Source organism: Lynx canadensis, chromosome B3, assembly GCF_007474595.2.
Source record: "Lynx canadensis isolate LIC74 chromosome B3, mLynCan4.pri.v2, whole genome shotgun sequence".
NCBI lineage: Eukaryota > Metazoa > Chordata > Mammalia > Carnivora > Felidae > Lynx > Lynx canadensis.
Window position 1 is genome coordinate 5618652 of NC_044308.2, and position 21880 is coordinate 5640531.

At 41.2% G+C, this 21880-nt stretch overlaps 1 pseudogene; it reads left to right on the forward strand.

Moving 5' to 3' along the window:
- The first annotated feature begins 4438 nt into the window (after positions 1-4438).
- LOC115516251 lies at positions 4439-5776 on the forward strand (annotated as a pseudogene).
- Positions 5777-21880: the final 16104 nt, after the last annotated feature.

Sequence of the window (21880 nt, forward strand, 5' to 3'; positions counted from 1 at the left end):
AAGAATAATAAAAACATTTCAAAACAAAATCTTACGTAAAAAAATTTTTTTTAATGTTTATTTATATTTTGAGAGAGAGAGAGACACAGAGTGTGAGTGGGGGAGGGGCAGAGAGAGAGAGGGAGACAGAATCCAAAGCAGGCTCCAAGTTCTGAGCCGTCAGCACAGAGCCCGACGTGGGGCTCGGACTCACAAACCGTGAGATCATGACCTGAGCCGAAGTCGGACGCCGAACCGACTGAGCCACCCGGGTGCCCCCAAAATCTTATTGTTTTAAATGTTTGTTTATTTTACCTGGACAGACAGAGAGAGAGCGTGCATGTGTGTGTGAGTCAGGGAGGGGCAGAGAAAGAGAATCCCAAGCAGGCTCCCTGCTCCCAACGCAGAGCCTGACGTGGGGCTCGATCCCACCAACTGTGAGATCATGACCCCAGCCGAAATCAAGGGTCTGACACTTAACCAACTGAGCCACCCGGGCGCCGCCCAAACAAAATCTAACACAGCAAATGTCACAAACGGGTTTCTGAAGCCCCTCGCTCTTCTCAAACGTAACCCAACGGCACCAGGATGTGGACAGCTTGGCTGAAGGACAGACTGTGGCGAATGATCACGTCTCCCTGCTCCCTACTATTCGGTCCAAGTATGACAGTTTGCGGGGTAAAGCTGACAGGCTATTTCTGTAACACTTGCCCTCAAAGCAGAAATATAGCAGTAGTTTCTCCCAGATTGTTCCCAAAGCTCACCATTTAACACCAGCCATTTCTTTATGAACACGGCAGTGAGGAATGTTCCGTTGACACGGGGACCCGCGCTGGCAGCTCTCGGAGGACCCCTGACTCTGGCGTTCTACTCCCCAGAGACAGTCTACCTCTCCGTAGGCACCTAAGACAAACACAGATGTAAATACAAGCAAAATGTGACAATATGGAGAAGACGGCCTGTCTGTCTGGTCCGGCGGAACAGTGTCCAGTGGTCAGAGCAGGGGAGCGTGGCAGAGGCCCCTGAAGTGACCCTCCCGGGAATCGCCCTGACCCATCCTGTCTCTGCTCTGTGAAACGGTTTCCTTTACAGTCAACATGACGTTTGCGACTTTGAGTCTGGGGATATTTATTCTCTAAAGCCCAGCATCTTGCAGACAGCGTCAAGAAGGAAAACAGGGGCGTCTGGGTGGCTCAGTCCGTTGAGCATCTGATGCCTCATTTTGGCTCAGTTTGTGAGTTGGAGCCCTGCATCGGGCTTCTCACCGTCAGCAGGTCATACCTGCTTGGGATTCTCTCTCTCCCTCTCTCTCTGCCCCTTCCCAGCTTGATGTCTCTCTCTCTCTCAAATAAATAAACATTAAAAAAAAAAAAAGGTTAAAAAAACAAAAAACAAAAAACAAAACCAACCCAAGAGCTAACTAACACCGCATCGGGAATCTCAACACCATGGTTCTCCTTGACACGCCTGTGCCCAGTATGGGGGTTTCTAGTCTAGGGAAGAAATAGGTTTATTCCCTTCCTAGAAACAGGCATGGTTTAGGTGCTCTGGGCAAATCAATCACCCCTGGGGGAGGAGCAGGGGCTCATCCGTTGGAAAAGGACACCCTTTACTATTCTGGAATGTGAGTCTGGCGATAAATGGGAATCTTAAGGACACCTTGCTTCAAGGTTGGGGGTTGGTTACTGTCACTCAGATTGGCCTGGAGATTCCTGCTGGGCAGAGACAGACCTGCCTGGGAGCCCAGCATCATCATGCCCTAAGCCTTGAAGGTCAAGGGTCACCCCAGGGGCTCTAATCTGTCTAGAATAGGTGGGTACACCTGGGAAAATAAGTGTGGGAGGAAAATTCAAGGTTAAATTGACATGAGTTACAAAGTGGAACTTGCCCTACTGCTTACTGGACTGTCTTATGGAACTACAAACGTTAAAATGGGGCGGTACCACAGGGACAGATCAGTGGGCCAGAATAAAGAGCCAAGGGAGGGGCACCTGGGTGGCTCAGTGCTTGAGCACCTGACTTCAGCTCAAGTCATGATCTCACACTTTGTGAGTTTGAGCCCCACGTCGGGCTCTGTGCTGACAGCTCAGAGTCTGGGTCCTGCTTCACATTCTGTGTTCCCCTTGCTCTCTGCCCTTCCCCCACTCACTCTCTGTCTCTGTCTCACTCTCTCTCAAAAATAAATAAACATTAAAAAAAATTTTTTTTTAAAAAGAGCCAAGGGGGAAAAAAAAAGGAAGAAAAAGCCATGAAATATTTGCGAGTAGAGTATCCATATTAAAAGAAAAGGAAAGGGAAAAAAAAGGATAGAACCAAGGTGGCATTTCAAATAGGGATGTATTTCGTTCTGAATATAATGACAAATTGGGGGTGGGCCTTATCAGGAGCTGCTATAGATGAGTAAGAATTAGCTCATATTTAGTAACTATGGACTCCATGGCTTACATACATGGTTTCGAACACCCTCCTGGCTTTGGTCTTCTGTTCTAGTTTAGTTTGGGTCTGGATTTTTAAATTTTTACTTCAATTTTTTTTTTAAACACATGGTAAGTGCTTTAGTTTTTTCTTTTTAAAATCATCATCATCATCATCATCATTATTATTATTATTAATCATGGTAAGAATACTCTTTAATTCCCATCCCCTGCTTCCCCCATCTCCCACCCACCTCCCCTTTGGAGGGCTCCCCTTTCTCCACATCCTTGTCAACACCTGTTGTTTCTTTTGTTGTTCATTTTAGCCCTTCTGACAGGTGTGAGGTGATATCTCAGTGTGGTTTTGATTTGCATTTGCCTGATGATGAGTGATGTGGAGTATCTGTTCTTGCGTCTGCTGGCCATCTGGATGTCTTATTTGGAGAAATGTCTGTTCATAGTCTTCTGCCCATTTTAAAATTAGATTATTTGTTTTTTGAGGATTGAGTTTTATAAGTTCTTTTATTTTATTTTATTTTTTTAATTTAATTTAATATTTATTTATTTATTTATTTATTATTTTTTAAAAATTTACATCCAAATTAGTGAGCCTACAGTGCAACAATGATTCCAGGAGTAGATTCCTTAGTGCCCCTTCCCCATTTAGCCCATCCCCCCTCCCACAACCCCTCCAGTAACCTTCAGTTTGTTCCCCATATTTATGAGTCTCTTCTGTTTTGTCCCCCTCCCTGTTTTTATATGAATTTTGTTTCCCTTCCCTTATGTTCATCTGTTTTGTCTCTTAAAGTCGTCATAGGAGTGAAGTCATATGATTTTTGTCTTTCTCTAATTTCACTTAGCATAATACCTTCCAGTTCCATTCACGTAGTTGCAAATGGCAAGATTTCCTTCTTTTTGATTGCCGAGTAATACTCCATTGTATATATATACCACATCTTCTTTAGCCATTCATCCCTCAATGGACATTTGGGCTCTTTCCGTACTTTAGCTATTGTTGATAGTGCTGCTATAAACACGGGGTGTACGTGTCCCTTCGAAAGAGCACACCTGTATCCCGTGGGTAAATGCCTAGTAGTGCAATTGCTGGGCCGTAGGGTAGTTCTATTTTTAATTTTTTGAGGAACCTCCATACTGTTTTCCAGAGTGGCTGCACCAGCTTGCATTCCCAGAGTTTTATAAGTTCTTTATAGATTTTGAATACTAACCCTTTATAGGATACGTAATTTGCAAATATCTTCTCCCATTCAGTAGGTTACCGTTTAGTTTCATTGTTTCCTTTGCTGTGCAGACACATTTTATTTTGATCTAGTCCCAATAGTTTATTTTTGCTTTTGTTTCCCTTGCCTCAGGAGACGTATCTAGAAAAATATTATGGCCAGTGTTAGAAAATTATTGCCTGTGTTCTCTTCTAGGATTTTTATGGTTTCAGGTTTCACATTTAGGTCTTTAATCCATTTTGAGTTTTATGTGTTGTGAAAGAAAGCAGTCCAGCTTCATTCTTTTGCACGTGGCTGTCCAGTTTTCCCGACATCCGTTTGTTGAAGAGACTTTTTCCCATTGTATATTCTTGCCTCCTTTGTTGAAGCTTAATTGACCATATAATCATGGGTTTATTTCTGGGTTTTATGTTTTACTCCATTGATCTGTGTGTCTATTTTTGTGTCAGTACCATACTGTTTTGGTTACTGTAGCTTCATAATATAACTTGAAGCCCGGAATTGTGATGCCTCCAGCTTTTGTTTTCTTTTTCAAGGCTGTTTTGGGGGTCTTTTGTGTTTCCATACAAAGTTTAGGATTGTTTGTTCTAGTTCTGTGAAAAATGCCATTGGTATTTTGATAGAGATTACATTAAATGTATAGATTGCTTTGGGTGGTGTAGACATTTTAACAAGGCTTGTTCTTCAAGGGCACCCAGCTGGCTCAGTTGGTGGAGCATTCAACTCTTGATCTTGGGGTTGTGAGTTAAAGCCCCGCATTGGGTGTAGAGATTACTTGAAAATAAAATCTTTAGGGAGCTTTCCAGAATGCTCGGTGAGAAGTGGAGGAACAGTGGGCGCCCAAGCTGTGCCCAGCCATGCGCTCCTTTCTGCTCCCCCATACTGGCCTCGGCCCACTCACCAGCTATAGAAAATGGTGAGAGATAGAAACTACTTATTATGTTTTGGGGGTCAAACCCAATGCCACCCAGGAAGAAATGCAAAAGGCTTACAGGAAACCGGCTTTGAAGTACCACCTTGATAAGAATCCAAATGAAGGAGAGAAGTTTAAACAGATTTCTCAAGCTTACGGAGTGCTCTCTGATGCAAAGGAAAGGGAATTATATGACAAAGGAGGAGAACAGGCAATTAAAGAGGGAGGAGCTGGTGGTGGTTTTGGCTCCCCTGTGGACATCTTTGATATGTTTTTTGGAGGAGGACAAGGATGCAGAGAAAAGGAGAGGTTAGCTCTCTGTAACCTTAGCAGATTTACATAATGGTGCAACAGGAAAACTAGCTTTTCAAAAGAATGTGATTTGCGACAAATGCGAAGGCCCAGGTGTTAAGAAAGGAGTGGAAGAATGTTGTCCCAATTGCTGAGGTACTGGGGTGCAAATAAGAACTCATGGGGGAGGACTTGGAATGACTCAGCAAATTCAGTCTGTGTGCATGGAGTGCCAGGGCCATGGGGAACGGATCGGTCCTAAAGATTGATGTAAAATCTGCAATGGAAGGGAGATAGTTTGAGAAAAGAAGATTCTAGAAGTTCATATTGACAAAGGCATGGAAGATGACCAGAAGGTAAACATTCCATGGTGAAGGAGACCAAGAACTGGTTCTGGAACCAGGAGATGTCATCACTGTTTTAGATCAGAAGGACCAGGCTGTTTTTCCTCGGTGAGGAGAGGATCTTTCCATGTGTGTGGACATCCAGGGGGTTGAAGCACTGTGTGGCTTTCAAAAGCCAACGTCTGCTCTGGACAACAGAACCATTGTCATCACCTCTCATTCCAGGTGAGATTGTCACGTACGGCGATGTTAAGCGTGTGCTAGACAAAAGGCGTGCCAATTTATCGTAGACCATATGACAAGGGTCACCTGATCATCGAATTTGAGGTAAACTTTCCTGAGAATGCCTTTCTCTCTCCTGATAAACTCTCTCTGCTGGAAAAACTCCTACCTGAGAGGAAGGAAGTGGAAGAGACTGATGAAATGGACCAGGCAGGACTGGTGGACTTTGCCCCACATCAGGAAAGATGGCGCCATTACAATGGAGAAGCATATGAGGGCGATGAACATCATCTTAGGGGTGGTGTTTGGCGGTCAGACCTCTTCATGGAGCCAGTAAATAGTGCTGCTGGCATTTTATATGCGGTATTGAGTTAATGAAAGACTACAATCTTAGCTCATTACTTGCTATTGCTTTTGCTTTAAATATTCAACTATAGGGGCACCTGGGTGGCTCAGTCAGTTAAGCATCCGACTTCAGCTCAGGTCATGATCTCACAGTTTGTGGGTTCAAGCCCCGCATCAGGCTCTGTGCTGACAGCTCAGAGCCTGGAGCCTGCTTCGGATTCTGCGTCTCCCTCTCTCTGCCCCTCCCCCACTCGCGCTCTGTCTCTCTCTCTCTCTCAAAAAAGTATAATAAACATTTAAAAACATTAAAAAGATATTCAGCTATAGTAGTGTTTTGGAAGTTAAATGAAGAGTAAACTTAAATAAAAAGCTCTGACTCTGTGCTGTGTCTGTGATGACTTCAGTATGCAAGGTAAGTTTAATACTTGTAAAAACTACTTAAAAAAGAAAAATCTCCCCTAGTATTTATTACGTCATACCTTGTGATTGATCTCAGCTCTATGGACATGAAACAGCTTAGACTGAAATGCTAGGTGTATGTATGGACTTCAGTGTGTGACCCTTAATTGTTAAGCTGTACAGTTAAAACTTGTGTTTAATTGGCAATCAGAAAAAGAACTTAATTTGTAGAGAAGTGTTGGTCTGTAGTTCTCTTAAGTGGGATTCATTGTGATGCTTCTGCATTTCTTTTGTTGCCTCAACTGTCTGTTTGTTGAAGATGGCATGCCGTGTAATTTGGCCTGTGGTATCAGTGATAGAAAGGATACTTTGCTTTTTTGTTTTTTTTTTAATGTTTATTTATTTTTGAGAGAGAGAGAGAGAGAGAGTGTGTGTGTGTGAGCTGGGGAGGGGCAGAGAGAGAGGGAGACCCAGAATCCCAAGCAGGCTCCAGACCCCGAGCCGTCAGCACAGAGCCCGACGCGGGGCTCGAACCCATGAACCATGAGATCATGACCTGAGCAAAAGTCAGACACTCAAGTAACTGACGCACCCAGGTGTCCCAGAAAGGATACCTTTTTAAGAAGGAGTTTATAATATGCTGCTGTTTGAGGGCTTGCAATTATAGAATTGCATTCCCTTCTGCTATGTCATTTTTAACATATATATATGTATATATACATGTATATATATATGTAATCAGTCCTGTTTACACTTTTTTTTTCTTCTCTGTGGACCATGATAAGCTTCAGAGTGGTGACTTCGGGAGCAGGGTAACTGAGAGTGAAGAGGCATTGACATGGAGAAGTTAATTTGCATGTATGAGATAGGAAGGTGTTTTTTAGCTATGTTACAGGCTTACTTTAAACCATTTAACTTACACTCTGAAGTAACTTGCAAGTTAATGTTGGTAGTGTAGCAAATTATGGTGAATAGCTTTAATTGTATGTTCAACAGTTATGTTCATAAGCTTAAATCTGGATATCAGAATTAAGCAATTCTTGAAACGTTTGAATGTCTCCTTAATATACTGATTACAGGGGCGCCTGGGTGGCTCAGTCGGTTAAGCATCTGACTTCCGCTCAAGGTCACGATTTCACAGTTTGTGAGTTTGAGGCCTGCGTGGCCTGTGCTGACAGCTCAGAGCCTGGAGCCCTCTTCAGATTCTGTGTCTCTCACTCTCTCTGTCCCTCCCCACTTACAATCTGTCTCTCTCTCAATCTCAAAATAAATAAACATTAAAAAAAACTTTCTAGAAAATATACTGATTCTAAAGCAAAATAAATAAGTAAAATCTTTAAAAGCTTGTTTTGTCCTTCCCACCCATGAACACGGAATGTCTTTCCATTTCTTTGGGTCATCTTGAATTCCTTTCATCTGTATTTTATAGTTTCCATACGTAGTACAGGCCTTTCACATCTTTAGTTAAGTTTATTCCTAGATATTTTGTTGCTTTTGGTGCAATTGTAAATGGGATTGTTTTCTTAACTTCGCTGTCTGCTGCTTCATTATTCATGTACAGGAGTGCACTGGATTTCTGTACATTGATTTTATATCCTTTGACTTTACTGAATTCATTTATCAGTTCCAGTCGTTATTTGGTGGAGTCTTTAGGGTTTTTCTATGTAGACTATCATGTCATCGGCAAATAGAGTTTACTTCTTCCTTACCAATTTGGATGTCTTTTATTTCTTTTTGTTATCTAAGTGCTGTGGCCAGGACTTCCAGAACTATGTTGAACAACAGTGGTGAGAGTGGACACCCCCGTCTCGTTCCTGATCTTAGGGGAAAAGCTCTCAGTTTTTCACCATTCAGCATGATGTTAGCTGTGGGTTTTTCATACACGGCCTTTATTATGTTGAGGTATGTTCCCTGTAAACCTACTTTGCAGAGGGTTTTTATCACGAACCGTTGTTATACTTTGTCAGGTGCTTTTTCTGTTTCTGTTGAAATGATCATATGGTTTTTATCATTTCTCTTATTTTTTTTTTAATTTTTTTTTTCAACGTTTATTTATTTTTGGGACAGAGAGAGACAGAGCATGAACGGGGGAGGGGCAGAGAGAGAGGGAGACACAGAATCGGAAACAGGCTCCAGGCTCCGAGCCATCAGCCCAGAGCCTGACGCGGGGCTCGAACTCACGGACCGCGAGATCGTGACCTGGCTGAAGTCGGACGCTTAACCGACTGCGCCACCCAGGCGCCCCTCATTTCTCTTATTGATGTGACATATCACGTTGATTGTTAGGTGGATCTGAAATCATCTTTGCATCCTGGGAATAAATCCCACTTGATCATGGTGTATGATTTTTAAATATATTCTTGGATTCAGTTTGCTAATATTTTTTTGAGGATTTTTGCATCCTATTCGTGAGAGATATTGGCCGGTAGTTCCCTTTTTTTGCAGTGTCTTTGTCTGGTTTGGGTATCAGGGTAATGCTGGCTTCATAGAATGAATTAGAAGTTTTCCTTCCTCTTGTATTTTTTGGAGTAGTTTGAGAAGAATAGATATTCACTCATCTTTAAATGTCTGGCAGGGGCACCTGGGTGGCTCAGTGGGTTGAGCGTCTGACTTTGGCTGGGGTCATGATCTCACGGTTCATGGGTTTGAGCCCCTCATCAGGCTCTGGGCTGACAGCTCAGAGCCTGGAGCCTGCTTCGGATTCTGTGTCTCCCTCTGGCTCTGCCCTTTCCCTGCTTGCGCTCTCTCTCTCTCTCTCTCTGTCTCTCTCCCTCAATAATAAACATTAAAAAAAAATGTTTTGTAGAATTCTCCTATGAAGCCATCTGGTCCTGGACTTTTGTTGGTTGGGAGTTTTTGGATTACTGATTCAATTTCATTGATGGAGATCAGCATGTTCAAATCTTCTTTCTTCCTGCTTTAGTTTTGATGTGGTTTTTTTTTTTTTAGTGTTTATTTATTTTTGAGAGAGTGCAGGCAGGGGAGGGGCAGAGAGAGGGAGACAGAAGATCTGAAGCAGGCTCTGCACTGACAGCAATCAGGCAGATGTGGGGCTCGAACTCACGAACCATGAGCTCATGACCTGAGCCAAATTCAGACGCTGGACCGACTGCGTCACCCAGGTGCCCCTAATTTTGATGGTTTCTATGTTTCTTTGTTTTGAGGAATTTATTCATTTTTTCTAAGTTGTCCAATTTATTGGCATATAGGTTTTCATGATATTCTGCTACAATTGTTTGTATTTCGGTGATGTTGGTTGTTCTCTCTCGTCTTTCATTAATAATTTTATTTATTTGGGTCCTTACTCTCTTTTTTTAATGTATCTTGCTAGAGGTATATCAATTTTATTAACTTTTTTTCTTTTCTTAATTTAAATTCTAGTTAGGAGCCCCTGGGTGGCTCAGTCAGTTAAGCATCCGACTCTTGATTTCAGCTTAGGTCATGGTCTCTCCGGTTCGTGAGTTCAAGCCTGTGCTAACAGCACAGAGCCTGCTTGGGATTCTCTCTCTCCCTCTCTCTCTCTCTCTCTCTCTGCACCTCCCTTCCCCCCTCTCAAAATAAATAAATACACTTTTAAAAATTCTAGTTAGTTAATATATAGTGTAATATTCGTTTCAGGAGTACAGTTTTATCATTTCTTTTCCAGGCACAAGCGTCTGGTTTCATTGATCTATCCTATTGTTTTTTTAGTTTCCATATCATTTATTTCCACTCTAATCTTTTGCCTCATCCTTCTGTTGGTGTTGGGTTTTGTTTGTTCTTTTTCTAGCTCCTTTACATGTAATGTTAGGTTGTTTATTTAAGATTTTTCTTGCTTTTTTGAGGTAGGCCTGGATTGCTATAAGCTTCTTAGAGCCACTTTTGCTGCATTGGAAAGGTTTTGGACCATTGCGTTCTCACTTCCATTTGTTTCTATGTATTTTTTATTTCTTCTTTGATTTCCTTCTTGATTAATTCATTGTTGGGTAGCATGTTATTTAACCTCCATGTATTTGGGCTCTTTCCAGATTTTTTCTGGAAAAAAGCTGATTTCTCAACTTTTAAAAAATGTTTATTTATCTTCGAGAGAGACAGAGTATGAGTGGGGGAGGGGCAGAGAGCGAGGGAGACCCAGAATCTGAAGCAGGTTCCAGGCTCTGAGCTGTCAGCACAGAGCCAGACACAGGACTTGAACTCACAAACCGAGAGATCATGACCCGAGCTGAAGTTGGCTGCTTAACCGACTGAACCACCCAGGTGCCCCTCTAGTGGCTGATTTCTAGTTTCGTAGTGTTGTGGTTAGAAAAGATGCATAGCATGACTTCGGTCTTTTTGAATTTGTTGAGACTTGTTTTGTGACCCACTATGTGATCGATGCTGGAGAATATTCCACATACACTTAATAAGAATGTGTATTCTGTTGTTTTATGATGGAATGGTCTGAACAGATCTATGAAATCTGGTCCAGTGTGTTATTCAAAGCCATTGTTTTGTTGTTGATTTTCTGTTTGGATGATCTGTCCATCAATGTAAGTGGGGTGTTAAAGTCCCCTACTATTATTGTAATACTATCAATTATTTTCTTTATGTTTGTTGTTAACTGTTTTATGTGTTTGGGTGCTTTCATGTTGGGGGCGTAAATATTTACAATTGTTATATCTTCTTGTTGACTTGTCCCCTTTATGATTGTAGAGTGTCCTTTTTTGTCTCTTGTTACAGTCTTTGTTTAAAGTCTGTTTTGTTCTTTTTTTTTTTTTTTAAGTTTATGTATTTATTTTGAGAGAGCAAGCAACGGATGGGGAAGGGGCAGAGAGAGGGGGGCGGGGAGACAGAATCCCAACCAGGCTCCATGCTGACTACCGTGAGGCTCGATGTCACAAACTGTGAGGTCAGGACCTGAGTCGAAATCAAGAGTCAGGTGATTACTGACTGAGCCACCCAGGTGCCCCAAGTCTATTTTGTTCTACAGAAGTATTGCTAACCCATCCTTCTTTTGACATCCATTTGCATGATAAATGTTTTCTGTCTCCTCACGTTCAATCTGCAGGTGTCTTTCAGTCTAAAACGAACCTCTTGTAGGCAGCCTATAGATGGGTCTTTTTTCTTTAGACACTCTCTCACCCTATGTCTCTTGATTGGGGCATTTAGTCCATTTATTCAAAGTAATTATTGATAGATATGTATTTATTGCCATCTTGCTACTTGTTTTGTGGTTGTTTCTGTTCACTTTCTCTGATCCTTTCATGGTCTGTTGACTTTCTTTAGCGATACACTTGGGTTCCTTTCTCTTTATTCTTTGCATATCTATTACTGGTTTTTGATTTGTGGTCACCATTAGGTTTGTATGTAACCTTGTCTGCATGTAGCGGTCTGTATTAAGTTGATGCAATAGCTTAAAGCCCATTCTTTACTCCTCTTCCTCCCACATTTTAGATAGAAGTCGTCATATCCTTATATTTTGTGAATCCCTTGACTGGTTTTTACAGAAATGTTTATTTTTACTTCTTTTGCATACTTTTACTCTTTCATACTGTCACTTACGGTCTTCCTTTCCACTCAGAGTCCCCTTTAACATTCTTGTAGGACTGGCTTAGTGGTTATGAACTCCTTTAGTTTCTGTTTGTCTGCAAAACTCCTTCTCTCTCTTTCTATTCTGAATGATTGCCTTTCTGCATAGAGTATTCTTAGCCGTAGATTTTTCCCTTTCAGCACTTTGAATATACCATGCCACTCCCTTCTGGCCTGCAAAGTTTTTGCTGGAAAATCCAATGATAGCCTCATGGCGTTTCCCTTGTTTGTAACTGTTTTCTCTTCGCTTGCTGATTAAGATTTTTTTCTTTCTTGTTACTTTTTGCCATTTTATTTATTTTTAAGTAAGCTCTATGTGAAAAGTGCGCTCGAACTCATGACCCTGAGATTAAGAGTCACATGTTCTCAGGGTGGCTGGGCGGCTCAGTTGGTTGCACGTCTGACTCTTGATTTCAGCTGAGGTCATGATCTCATGGTTCCAGGGATAGAGCCCCACATTAGGCTCTGTGCTGACAGTGCAGAGCCTGCTTGGGATTTTCTCTCTTCCTCTCTCTCTGCCTCTCCCCACCTCTCACAATAAGTAAATAAACTTAAAAAAAGGAAAGAGTCACATATTTTACCAACTGAGACAGCCAGACATCCCACTCTTTTTTTTTCTTATTTATTTCAGAGAGAGAGAGAGAGAAGGGGCAGAGAGAGAGAGAGAGAGAACCCAAGCAGGCTCTGTACTGTCAGTGCAGAACCTGACATGGGGCTCGAAACCACAGATGTGAGATCATGACCTGAGCCAAAACCAAGAGTCAGATGCTTAGCCGACTGAGCCACCCAGGTGCCCCCCGGCACCCTACTTCTTGCCATTTTAATTACTATGTGTCTTGTTGTGGACCTCCTTGGGTTGAATTTTTGGAGGTATCTTTTGGGGTATCTCTGTGCCTCCTGGAGATCTGTTTCTTTCCCCAGATTAGGGAAATTTTCAGCTCTTATTTCTTCAAATAAGTTTTCTGCCCCCATCTCTCTCTTCTTCTGAGATCCTTATAATAGGGAATGTTATTACACTTGATGGAGTTCCTGAGTTCCTGAAGACTATTCTCAATTTGTATAATTTTCTTTCCTCTCCTTTCCTCACCTTGGTTCCTTTCCATTATTCAGTCTTCCAGGTCTTTAATTCATTCTTGTGCTTCAACTAACCTGTCAAGTGTATTTTATTCTATCAAGTGTATTTTTAATTTCATTTATTGTATTCTCAATCTCTGATTGGTTCCTTTTATCTCCGTGTTAAGGGTTTCACTGATGTTTTCCACTCTTTTCTCAAGTTCAGTGGGTCTTTTTATGATCATTTCTTTATTTTTATTATTATTATTTTTTTAATTTTTTTTTGACGTTTATTTATTTTTGAGACATAGAGAGACAGAGCATGAACGGGGGAGGGTCAGAGAGAGAGGGAGACACAGAATCTGAAACAGGCTCCAGGCTCCCAGCTGTCAGCACAGAGCCCGATGCGGGGCTTGAACTCACGGAGTGTGAGATCATGACCTGAGCCGAAGTCGGTCGCCCAACCGACTGAGCCACCCAGGCGCCCCGATTTTTATTATTATTTTTTATTTTAGAAATTGAGAGATAGCAGGGAGAGGGGCAAAAGCAGAGAGAGAGAATTTTTTTTAACTTATCTTATCTTTATTTGTTTATTTATTGAGAGAGAAACTTCAGCAGGCTCCATGCTGAGCGTGCAGCACCATGAGGGGCTCAATCCCACGACCCTGGGATCATGACCTGAGCTGAAATCAGGAGTCAGACTCTCAACTGACTGAGCCACCTGATACTTTAAATTCTCTATCGGGCATATTACCTACCTTCATTTTGCTTTGGCCTCTTGCTGTGGTTTGTTCCTGTTCTTTCATTTGGGGCGGGCATATTCCTCTGTCTCCTCATTTTGTCTGACTCTCTGTGCCTGTTTCTGGGTGTTAGGAAAGTTAGCTACTTCTCCTGCCCTTAACAATAATTGCCTTATGAGGAAGAGGTCCTGGAGTGCCGTGCAGTGCAATGTCCCCTGTTCCCCGGGACCTGGCCCTTCAGGGAGTATTCCCTATGTGTGTTGCGTGTGCTCTGCTGTCGAGTCTTGGCCTCTTTTTCCTTCAGTCCAGTTGTCTGCTGAGGCTCTTTTTGCCCATTTGGGCAGCAAGGTGTGCAGTGGTCTGACTGCAAAACGAGACTTGCCCCCACCACTGCCGGAACTGAGGCCCTCTGTTTTTGTGTTCTTATAAGCACCTCTAAATCTTTTGGAGAGCAAGACTAGGCATAAATAATTAAAAGCCAAAAATTTAAAAAGGTAGTTATGGTAAGTACAAAGAACTATGTGTATTCAAGGGAGTGAGAAATCACGTTTGCCTTTGGGGGTGGGGAGAAGCATTAGGGATACGGTGGTATTCTAGGTGAGTCTATGGTGAGGGAATGGCATTCTAGGTAGAGGGAACCGAAAATACGAAGATACGGAGGCAGACAAGAAGTAGGTGTTGGGAAGCACAGGGAGTGGTCCTGTGTGGAGTATGTGTTCATTCATTCCCTTATCCCAAAATATTTGTTGAGGATTTAATATGTGCCAGATACTGGCTTCTAGAGTTGGCTCGGCAGCTCAATTACACGATCCAAGACTTTAGTCCTTTATAGATTGCTAATTGTTGATATTCTGTGTGTCCAACAACATTTCCTGCCGGGACACCATGTGTGTAACAGCTCCTAGTACCAAATCCTCATACGACAGTGTGTGAGAAAGCAGTCTCCTCTCACCTGGCAGTTAGCATTAAGGAGGAAGCTTCAGGATCCACTGCAGTCTTCCCTCAGGCCCAAGGCCTTGTTTCTTTCCTTTTCCAGCCCCGTTTAGTGCTTCATCTGTTCTTCACATTCTGCCATGCTCCCTCTGATACTTGCCGATAATTGGACTTGGACAAATCGATTATCCATATGGGACAAAATGTAATAAACTGCCTCTCTTCTTCCTCAGATCAATATGAAAATCAACTCTGGGTCTATTACAGATGTAAATGCCAGAAGCAAAACTTGAAAACTTTTAGAAAACAATGTAGGGAACATCTTTCTAATTTTAGAGTAGGGAAAGAGTTCTTAAACCAGATGCCAAGAAGCTCTAATTATAAAAGAAAAGATTTATACGTTGCATTTAAACTAAGAACACTTATTCAACAATAGACAATGTAAAAAAATGAGGGAAAAAGGGAGAAAATATTTATAACTTATGCATCTAAACAAGGATTGCTATCAAGAATGCATAAAGGATGTCTTCAAATCTATCAAGAAAAAGATCAACGACCTATCAGAACATATGCAAAAGGCATGAATAGGCATTTCACAAAAGAGAAAATACATATGGCTGATACGTACCTGAAAAGATGCTCAATCTCCATCATAATCAGGGAAATGCAAATCAAGACCACAAGCAGATACCATTTAACATCCATGAGATTGACCAAAATTAAGAAATCTCACTCACTGTACTTGATTGTTAGAGAAGATATAGATTCATGAGAACTCATAAACATTGCCGGTGAGTATGTAAATTGATTCAACTACTTTGAAGTAATGTGGCATTATTTTGTACATTTGAACATCTTTATACCCTATGGTCCAATGAGAAGACGCTTATATACATGAACAAGAGACACTATGAAGGTGTTCACTGATTATTGTGCAGAGTGACAAAACCCTGGAACGGATGTAATACCCATTGGTAGGAAGATGAATCAATAAACTTTGGTATATTCACACAGTGGAATAATATACAGCTCTGAAATTTCACACAATGAAAATAATATATAATAATAGGTATTAATCTGAGTATATAATGATGAGTGAAAAAAAAGGACTTCTTAAATGACCACATGGAGTCTAATACACTTAAAATTGTTTTAATTATTTAAAAAATATTTTTAACATTTATTTAGTTTTGAGGGACAGAGATAGAGCACGAGCAGGGGAGGGGCCGAGAGAGGGGGGGACACAGAATCCAAAGCGGGCTACAGGCTCTCAGTTGTCAGCACAGAGCCTGACACGGGGCTTGAACCCACAAGCCGTGAGATCATGACCTGAGCCAAAGGTGCCCCTACGGTACACTTTTTATAAGACTCTCTAAAACAAGGAAAACAAAACAATACATTGTGTAGGCACTCATATGTGACAAAACCATTTTTAAGGGCTATATGGATGTGAGACCAAAACTAGAGGCAACACAAGAAAAAAATAGATACATTGGACTGCATGGAAATTTTAAACTTCTGTGCGTCAAAGGGCACAATCGACAGAGTGAAAAGGCAACCCACAGAATGGGAGAAAAATTCGCAGAGCATATACCGATAAGGGATTAATATCCAGAATATATAAAGAACTCCTACAACCCCAAAACAATGACTACAACCCCCCCCCCCACCTGATTAAAAAATGGGCAAAGGTCTTAAACAGACATTTCTCCGAGGAAGATATGCTAAGGGCCAACAAGATGAAAGGTGTTCAACATCACTAATCATTAGGAAATGCAAACAAAATCCACAGATACCTCCTCACACACATTAGGATGGGGATCAAAAAAACCCAAACAAACAGAAAATAACAAGTATTCATAAAGATGAGAAGTTGAGGGGCACCTGGATGGCTCAGTTGGTTAACCGTCGGACTCTTGACTGTGGCTCAGGTCTTGATCTTACATTTCGTGTGTTCGAGCTCCACATCAGGCTCCGTGCTGACAGTGCAGAGCCTGCTTGGGATCCTGTCTCTCTCCCTCTCTCTCTATGCCCTTCCCACACTCACTCTCTTTCTCTCAAAATAAATAAATAAACTTTAAAAAAAGAGATGAGAAGTTGAAACTTTTATACCTTACAATAGACAAAATTGTGACAGAAGCAACCCAAGTGTCCATTGTGTTTGAATGGCTAGAGAAAGGCGGTGTGTAGCTGAAGTCATTACGCTAGGTGAAATTTGCGGGTCACAAAATGACAAAATATTGTACCATTCTCTTATATGAGGTATGTAGAGGAGTCAGATTCCTAGAGACAGAAAGTAGAATGGTGGTTAAGAAGGGCTGGGGGAAGGGAGAAATTGTTTTCTTTAACAGATACAGAGTTTCAGTTTGGGAAGATGAAAAAGTTCTGGAGATGGAGGGTGGTGATGGTTGTGTAACATTTTGAACGTTTTTTTCCTGTTTGTTTGTTTGTTTATTTAAATATACATCCAAGTTAGAATATAGTGCAATAATGATTTCGGGAGTAAAATCCAGTGATTCATCCCATACATATAATACCCAGTGCTCATTTCAACAAGTGTCCTCCTCAATGTGCCTTGCCCGTTTAGCCCATCCCCCGCCACCCACCCACAACCCCTCGAGCAATCCTCAGTTTGTTCTCTATATTTAAAAGTCTCTTATGTTCTGTCCCCCTCCCTGTTTTTATATAAGTTTTGCTTCCCTTCCCTTATGTTCATCTGTTTTGTTTCTTAAAGTCCTCATATGAGCGAAGTCATATGATATTTGTGTTTCTGTGACTAATTTCGCTTAGCATAATACCCTCTAGTTCCATCCACGTAGTTGCAAATGGCAAGGTTTCATTCTTTTTGATTGCTGAGTAATACCCCATTGTATATATATACCACATTTTCTTTATCCATTCATCTGTTGATGGACATTTGGGCTCTTTCCATACTTTGACTATTGTCTATAGGGCTGTTATAAACATAGGGGTGTATGTGCCCCTTTGAAACAGCACACCTATATCCTTTGGATAAATACTCAGTAGTGCAATTGCTGGATTGTAGGGTAGTTCTAATTTTAAGTTTTTGAGGAAACTCCATACTGTTTTCCAAAATGACTGCCTCAGTTTCACCAGCAGTGAAAAAGAGATCCTCTTTCTCTGCATCTTTCCCAACATCTGTCATTGCCTGAGTTGTTAACATTAGCCATCCTGACTGATGTGAGGTGGTGTCTCATTGTGGTTTTGATTTGTATTTCCCTGATAAAATGAGTGATGTTGAGCATTTTTTCATGTGTCAGTTAGCCATCTGGATGTCTTCTTTGGAAAAGTGTCTATTCATGTCTTTTGCCCATTTCTGCACTGGATTGTTTGGTTTTCAGCTGTTGAGTTTGATAAGTTCTTATAGATTTTTGGATACTAACCCTTTATCTGATATGTCATTTATAAATATCTTCTCCCATTCTGTTGATTGCCTTTTAGTTTTGCTGGTTGTTTTCTTCGCCATGCAGAAGCTTTTTATCTTGATGAGGTCCCAATAGTCCATTTTTGCTTCTGTTTCCCTTGCCTCCAGAGACGTGTTGAGAAAGAAGTTGCTGCAGCCGAGGTCAAAGAGGTCTTTGCTTACTCTCTCCTCGAGGATTTTGATGGCTTCCTGTCTTACATTGAGGTCTTTCATCCCCGTTGAGTTTATTTTTGCGTATGGTGTAACAAAGTGGTCCGGGTTCATTCTTCTGCATGTCGCTGTCCAGTTTTCCCAGCACCGTTTGCTGAAGAGACTGTCTTTATTCCATTGGCTATTCTTCCCTGCTTTGTCAAAGATTAGTTGGCCCTACGTTTGTGGGTCCATTTCTGGGTTCTCTATTCTGTTCCATTGGTCTAAGTGTCTCTTTTTGTGCCAGTATCATACTGTCTTGATGATGACAGCTTTGGAATACATCTTGAAGTCCAGAATAGTGATGCCTCCAGCCTTGATTTTCTTTTTCAGGGTTGCTTTGGCTATCCAGGGTCTTTTCTGGTTCCATACACATTTTAGGATTGTTTGTTCTAGCTCTGTGAAGAATGCTGGTGTTATTTTGATAGGGATTGCATTGAATATGTAGATTGCTTTGGGTAGTATCAGCATTTTAACAATATTTGTTCTTCCAATGCATGGGCATGGAATATTTTCCCATTTTTTTGTGTGTCTTCTTCGATTTCTTTTGTAAGCTTTCTATAGTTTTCATTGTATAGATTTTTCACCTGTTTGGTTAGGTGTATTCCTAGGTATTTTATGGTTTTTGGTGCAATTGTAAATGGGATCGACTCCTTGATTTTTCTTTCTGCTGCTTTATTATTGGTGTATAGAAATGCAACCGATTTCTGTGCATTGATTTTATACTTTGAGACTTTGCTGAATTCATGGATTAGTTCTAGCAGGGTTTTTTTGTGGAATCTTTTGGGTTTTCCACATAGATTATCGTGTCATCTGCAAAGAGTGAAAGTTTGACTTCCTCCTTGCTGATTTGGATGCCTTTTATTTCTTTATGTTGTCTGATTGCTGAGGCTAAGACTTCCAACACTATGTTGAGTAACAGTGGTGAGAGTGGATATCCTTGTTGTGTTCCTGACCTTAGGCGGAAAGTCTCAGTTTTTCCCCATTGAGGATGATATTAGTGGTGGGTGTTTTGTATATGACTTTTATGATCTTGAAGTATGATCCTTCTATCCCTACTTTCCTCAGGGTTTTTATCAAGAAAGGATGCTGTAGGGGTGCCTGGGTGGTTCAGTGGGGTAAGCATCCGACTTCAGCTCAGATCATGATCTCGTAGTTTGTGAGTTCAAGCCCTGCATCTGGCTCTGTGCTGACAGCTGACAGCTTTGGATTCTGTGTCTCCCTCTCTCTCTGCCCTTTCTCTGTTCACACTCTGTCTCTCTCTCTCTCAAAAATGAATAAACATTTTTAAAAAAAGAAGGGATGCTGTATTTTATCGAATGCTTTCTCCGAATCTATTGAGAGGATCATGTGGTTCTTATTCTTTTTTTTATTAATGTGATGCATCACATTGATTGATTTGTGGATATTGAACCAGCCCTGCCTCCCAGGAATAAATCCCACTTGATCATGGTGAATAATTCTTTTAATGTATTGTTGGATCCAGTTGCCTAGGATCTTGTTGAGAATTTTTGCATCCATGTTCATCAGGGAAATTGGTCTGTAGTTCCCCTTTTTAGTGGGGTCTTTGTCTGATTTTGAGATCAAGGTAATTCTGGTCTGTAGAATGAGTCTGGAAACTTTCCTTCCATCTCTATTCTTTGGAACTGCTTCAAAAGAATAGGTGTTAACTCTTCTTTAAATGGTTGGTAGAATTCCCCTGGAAAGCCATCTGGCCCTGGACTCTTGTTTTTTGGGAGATTTTTGGTTACTGATCCAATTTCTTTGCTGGTTATGGGTCTGTCCAAATTTCCCATTTCTTCCTGTTTCAGCTTTGGTAGTTTATATGTTTCTAGGAATTTGTCCATTTCTTCCAGATTGCTCATTATTGGCGTATAATTGCTCACAATATTCTATTATTATTGTTTGTATTTCTGCACTGTTGGTTGTGATCTCTCCTCTTTCATTCTTGATTTTATTTATTTGGGTCCTTTCCTTTTTCTTTTTGATCAATCTGGCTAGGGGTTTATCAATTTTGTTAATTCTTTCAAAGAACCAGCTCCTGGTTTCATTGATCTGTTCTTCTATTTTTTTTTTTTATCTCGACATCATTGATTTCTGCTCTAATCTTTATTATTTCCCATCGTCTGCTGGTTTTGGGCTCTATTTGCTGTTTTTTTTTTTTTTTCCAGCTCTTTAAGGTGTAAGGTTGTGTATCTGAGACCTTTCTTTCTTCTTTAGGAAGGCCTGGATTGCTATATACTTCCCTCTCATGACTTCCTTTGCTGCTTCCCAGAGGTTTTGGACTGTTGTGTTATCATTTTCATTGACTTCCATCTACTTTTAAATTTCCTGTCTAATTTCTTGGCTAACCCATTCATTCTTTAGTAGAATGTTTTTTTTTAATGTTTGTTTGTTTGTTTGTTTAAGAGAGAGAGAGGGTGCAAGCAGAGGCAGGGCAGAAGGAGAGGGAGACAGAATCTGAAACAGGCTCCAGGCTCTGAGCTGTCAGCACAGAGTCTGATGTGGGGCTTGAGCTCATGGACCATGAAATCATGAACTGAGCCAAAGTCAGATGCTTAACTGGCTGAGCCACCCAGGAGCCCCTAGTAGGATGTTCTTTAATCTCCAAGTATTCGTGGTCTTTCTGAATTTTTTCTTGTGGTTGATTTCAAGTTTCAAATGTTGTCCTTACTACAAGTGTTGTCCTTACTCAAGTGTTGTTCCCTTCCCTACTGGAAGGGAAGACAGATCAGGTTCACAGCAGACCTATACACAGAAACTTGGCAGGCCAGAAAGGAATGGCATGATATATTCAATGTGGTGAATCAGAAAAATATGCAGCCAAGAATTCTTTATCCAGCAAGACTGGCATTCAAAATAGAAGGAGAGATAAAGAGTTTCCCAGACAAACAAAAACTAAAGAAGTTAGTGACCACTAAATTAGCCCTGCAAGATATTTTAAGGGAGACTCTCTGAGGGGAGAAAAGACAAAACAAAACAAAAAAGACCAAAAGCAACAAAGACTAGAAATGACCAGAGAACATCACCAGAAACTCCAACTCTACAGGAAATTCATATCTTTCAGTACTCACTCTAAATGTCAATGAACTAAACTTCCCAATCAAAAGACATAGATATCAAAATGTATAAGAAAAGAAGATCCATCTACATGCTGTTTACAAGAGACCATTTTCTTTTTTTTTTTTATTTAAAAAAAATTTTTTTTTCAACGTTAATTTATTTTTGGGACAGAGAGAGACAGAGCATGAACGGGGGAGGGGCAGAGAGAGAGGGAGACACAGAATCGGAAACAGGCTCCAGGCTCTGAGCCATCAGCCCAGAGCCTGACGCGGGGCTCGAACTCCCGGACCGCGAGATCGTGACCTGGCTGAAGTCGGACGCTTAACCGACTGCGCCACCCAGGCGCCCCACAAGAGACCATTTTCGACCTAAAGACACCTTCAGATTGAAAGTAAGGGGATGGTGAACCATCTATCTTTCTAATGGCCACCAAAAGAAAGCTGGAGTAGCTGTACTTAGACAAACTAGATTTTATTTTATTTTTTAATTTTTTTAGTGTTTATTTATCTTTGAGAGAGAGAGAGAGACAGAGCATGAGTTGGGGAGGAGCAGAGAGAGAGGAAGACATAGAATTTGAAGCAGGCTCCAGGTTCTGAGCTGTCAGCACAGAGCCCGCTGCAGGGCTCGAACCCACGAGCTGTGAGATCATGACCTGAGCTGAAGTCGGCCGCTCAACCGACTGAGCCACCCAGGTGCCCCAGACAAACTAGATTTTAAAATAATGACTGTCACAAAAGATGAAGAAGGGAATTATATCATAATTAA